We start from the raw sequence: 5,331 nt of genomic DNA, 5'->3' as shown, positions 1-5,331 counted from the left end.
AACATCCACTGAATTATGATTCAAACCAACTGCTTTCCCCGAAATTCCGAGGCAGGACAGCACAGAGAGGAGGATGTCATGATGTCATGATTCACTGTGTCAAAGGCTGCTGACAAGTCTAATAAAATCAGAACTGATGACCAAGCGGAGGCTTTTGCTACTCTCATCGCTTCAGTTACAGATAAAAGAGCCGTTTCAGTAGAATGACCACTCTTAAAACCAGACTGCTTAGGGTCTAGCACATTTTTCTGTGACAGGAAATCAGAAACTTGCTTGAAGACAAAATCTGACCAATCTGACAAAAAGGGGAGAAGGGATACAGGTCTATAAGTCTTCACATCAGATTTGGTATGAAAGTTTCACTTAAGCACAGGAGTAACCCGAGCCTGTTTGAATGACGTAGGAACGTTTTCTGAACTGAGTGAAGCATTGACTACATGCGTGATAGCAGGTAAAACTGTAGGAGAGATAAAGTGGAGAGGGATGATTGGAATGTTGTAGGACGACTACATTGAAGAAGCATAGAACCTTCTTCCTCCAATGTCCAGACAAGGTAAAAACCTGTTTAGGAGAAGCAAAGAAATTGTGCACTAATCTGCCACTTTTTCAGTAAAGAAAGTTGCAAAATTGTCAACAGAGAGGGAGGTTGCTTGAGTTTAAGGAGATTCTTGAAAGTAGAAAATGGTTTCCTAGGCTGTAGCACTTTGAATCTTTGGTAGAATGCCCTTTTGGCAGCTGTGGCTACGGAAAAAAAGGCAGATTTCAGAAATTGGTAAAAAACAGATAAATCCTATAAATCATTCATTTGTCAACATCAGCAAAAGGTTTGGGTGAACAGAGCTCCCCCAGTGAAGTGAATGAGCCTACTTACCCTGCTAATGTTGTAAGCTGTCACTGTCATGTTACATCAAGCAAACCCAGAGAAGGCTTTGGACGCTGATGTTTCAGATACACTTTGACCTCCTTGTAGAAATAGAACAAACAAATAGGCTATAAGATTGAGCCTACTTCCATTATAAATTTGTTTTGGTTAAAACACAAATGTTTTATGTTTTGTATGACCATTATAACCGGACATTTTGTCTTGCAAGTTTGTAATGTATATACCGGTAATATTACCCGGCAAAAACTGAGGGGGCAACAATTTGGGGCAGCACCCCGTTTAACTCTCTTTGATTCAACAATCTAAAGTGTGTTTTCAAGTGTTTTTAAGTCTGGATTAAATAGTAGGAAAACATTGTTGTCGTGGTAACAGGAGATTTGTGGGTATTGCTTTTGCCTGGTGATTTTAAAATATACTTTTATCTGCCAATGGCCGATAAAATCACTTAAAAATATGAGTTGCATCACAACGTACTCGAGATCTATTGTGTAAAAAGTCTCTCTCTTTGGGGAACACTCCAGTAACAGACAAAAAAAACCTGAAAAAGACAAAACAACAAAGACAGAAGGGGAAATGAAAAATAAGATCCAGTGGCACAATTTGTTTATAAGGGACCATGTTTGGACTAGCCCATGAGCTTGCTGAGGGACCTCCTGTTGGGGTGAATGCTGTTTGTGTTGTCTGTTTTTCTACACCTTTGCTTATTGTCTCTGAGCAATCAGGCATTGAGAAAACACTGTTTTCTGTGACCGTGAGTGAAATACCTAGGTATATATATATATTAAATTTGTTTGGTCTTCCCACTATATAGATGTGCACCTGCTTTTTCAGAATCGTGTTTCTTAAACCACATCCAAGAAGAAAATATCTTAAATGCATGAGAAATATATTTGACAAATGTATGATGCTTAGATATTCAGACATACAAAATAATGAACCCAAACAATAAATACAAAGAGCTTTTCACAAAAGATTGTACATGGAACCCTAAACCCTGATGGGGACACACTTGCACTTTGGCAAACTCGCCATGGGAGGGCAGCAGAGTTGTTTAATTTGTTTTCAGCCAACCTAGCTCACTTTCTTCTTTAACAAATGCAAACATTACTATATATCAAAGAAGCAAGCACTGTATGAAGCATGATTGAAAAAAGTAGATATTGCGGATGCTCACCATAGAATTTCAGGAAATGCAGTCATATGTATTAGCAGTATGGTGACAGAAATGTGTAACAATATGTAACTGTCGACCTTAATCTGGCTTTATTGTATGTAACACCTGTAAATGCTCTAGAATAAAAATCAATAGTGGTGCTGGAGGATCTGGAAGCAGTCCTATAGATGTCTTCTCCACCTGTGCTGTCAACCAGACTCCTAATCATGTGATTCCATCAAACTGTTCAACTTGAACCAATAAACCCACCCCTATGTGTTGTGCAGTTATTGATCACTCCTAGCAAGAGGAGGAAAGCCCAGGTTAACAACAACAACAACAACAACAACCATACACACACACACACACACACACAGACACACACAGACACAGACACAGACACAGACACAGACACAGACACAGACACAGACAGACACAGACACAGACACAGACACAGACACAGACAGTCACACAAAAGCTGCACTCTTACATATAAACACAAATGTGATCACACAAATACACACACACACACAAACACAATCTCAAACACACACCAGCATCAGCCAACAGTGTTCTTATGGTTCAGTGTGCATCTCCCCTCTTATTACGCAACAGTGGCGAGTCATGGCAGTGCAGGCCCGAGACAAATGCTCACTCTTGCACTCATCTCAAGACTCGTCTCTGCACCTGGCTCATAAACTGCTAATTCTGCTGCCAGATGGCACCTCTCACAGAACACCTGGTTAATCATTGGAATTCCTCCACCTTGCTCCAAATCCTATCAGCTTCCGCAGTAAAATGATTGTAATAATAATTCTCCCTCCTCCTCCGGTTATTATGTCACATTACTAGGACAAAGTTATTTCTACAAATTTGCTGTGGCTTGGTGCCAGATTGTCTGGTGACCGTTGGCCCGCCCGCCCTCGCCGTCGCCTCTCACTCAGTGTGTCTTTGACACTGTCGGGGAGACCTCTGTTGTGAGACGGCTGTCAGTCATTTCTCATGTACGGCATCAAGCTGCACAGCAACAGCAGTCACATGTGGCCTCTGTGTTTAATGTAGTTCACTGTCAGTTTTCTAAATTGCTCACGGATGACATGAAACAAGAGTAGGCCGCTATATCCATTTCACACCTCTATACTACATATAAACTACTGGGATTTCAACTTAAAGAGGGTCATGACTGCTTTCCCAATAGGATTATGGACAAAGCCCTTCATGAAAACATGTCAAATACAAATGATTAAAATAAACTGGTCTTGCTTAAGACTGATTCTCTCTTTAGCGCTACTCTAAATGGTGAATGAACAAATGGATATCCATCTAAATATTATTCGCATTGACTATGCAACAAGTTTTTGGTAACTGCTGTCACAGAAATCAAAGCTGATGGCACTTTGCACCTCTAAGGACCCCACATTTTCAATTCATTTCGAGTTAAAGCCCCCATTTCAGAATCTAAATACAAAAGTTTATATTTGAAGGAACTCAAACAATTTAGATCCAATTAACTGTTGAGGTGACAGAGAGAATCCCGTGCATTTAGGGCGGTGGCCAATCGCGGCCTTACACTTTTTGCAGAGCGGAATACCAATTTTGTTTCTTTGTTTATTCTATGGTTGTATGCAGCTGAGCGCATCCACCAATATAAGATAGGTGGTGTTGCTGAATTGAATGGTAATTACGGCCCAGACAAATTGGAAGGAAGAAACCCAGCCTACTTTCTATTATGAGATAGTATTATTCTTGGTTAATAATCCTTTTATGCATGATTGAATTTTGATAGGCTGTCTGCATGATAATTGTACTTAATAAAGCATTACGTATGAAGGCTTGTTAGGCTTTTTGTGGTGGGCCCTATCAACAGCACGTATTTGGTCCTAAACATGATGGAAATAGGCTTCTTTATGTTCTTTGCAAATGTGGACACAAATAAGTAAGACATTCATTAATTCGGTATTAAATATTCCCAGAACAATATTGTGCAGTGTCCAGCTTTAACTTTGCTTGGCCTGTGGGAAAGTGTAATGGTAAACCTTCCAATAGTGGACGTGTTACAGAAATGAATAGCTAAAATGGCATGTGCGACATTATTGTATTATCCTACATCGCTAATAATCATTCATTTCAACAAATAGCCTTCGGAGTAAGCTTTCTACAAATTGTAATGTGTTGCATCAAACTTATTTTGGGCGTAATTCTAGACACATATGGGACTGTTTATCAGTCTCCAATTATTCACGAATTTCATGGTTAGGTTTTAATGTTAATAGATTCCTACCCTTGAGACCATGGAGACTGGAGCGCAGGAAGGGTGCATGCGGAGACGGAGATTCATTAATGCCAAGGATCAGATCTCAGCCTTTTGTTTAACCAGACTTCTGCAATGAGTTAATGGGCCAGCTCGCTGCCCGTAAAAGCGAGGAGGAGTGTACATGCAAACGAGGTGTCAATAAACGAGTGCAGGACAAAAGAGGTAAACACACACGGGCTGAGGAGCAGATAAAAGAGAACAGATGGGGACAGACGGCAATAGAGCTCACTGTGAGGGTCAGTCAGTGGCACAGATCTGGGCGCATTGAGCTACTCGTGGCGAGACTGTCACGAACGAAGGGAAATAAGTGTAGCTAAACAGTTAATAAGAGGCGTAAGAACAGTGATTATTAATCTATAATTTTTGTAACAGTAGCGTGCAAATTACGCAAATGATCACAACCTGTAAGATTCCTCAAGGTGTTTCGGTTAATATTGTATTAAATTGGCATGCAGGCTATGTTTTCCATATGGGGAGGCCAAATCCAAGTGTACACCCAGCAATACATTTTAGAGATTTAAGATCACGTACATTTGAAGTTAGCTAGACGCGCAAGTGAGGGGGCAGGTTCATGAACGACCGCTCGGTGGCGCGCATGCCTTCGCTTTCGAAGGAGAGTCAAATTGGCTCCACTAATGAGCCTTAGGAGTTAATTACCAGCCATGAAGTATGAACGAAGGCGATTGAAAAAGGTAAATTATTTTACGTGGCAAAATATATTCAGATGTTACATTTTTTTTGGACAGTGAGTGCAAAGTGTAGTTTATTTCGCTTTTATTTGGTTCACAAAGCTTATATCCTATCAAGGAGGATAAGACAAATGGTAATCTTAATGAGACTATGTTGAGGCATGGGGAAGCTATGAACTACTACGAATAGGCCACACACACACACACACACACACACACACACACACACACACACACACACACCACACACACACATGCACATACACACACACACACACACACACACACACAC

This window comes from Clupea harengus, chromosome 1 (assembly GCF_900700415.2).
Source record: "Clupea harengus chromosome 1, Ch_v2.0.2, whole genome shotgun sequence".
Classification (NCBI taxonomy): Eukaryota; Metazoa; Chordata; class Actinopteri; order Clupeiformes; family Clupeidae; genus Clupea; species Clupea harengus.
This window is presented reverse-complemented; position numbering follows the sequence as displayed.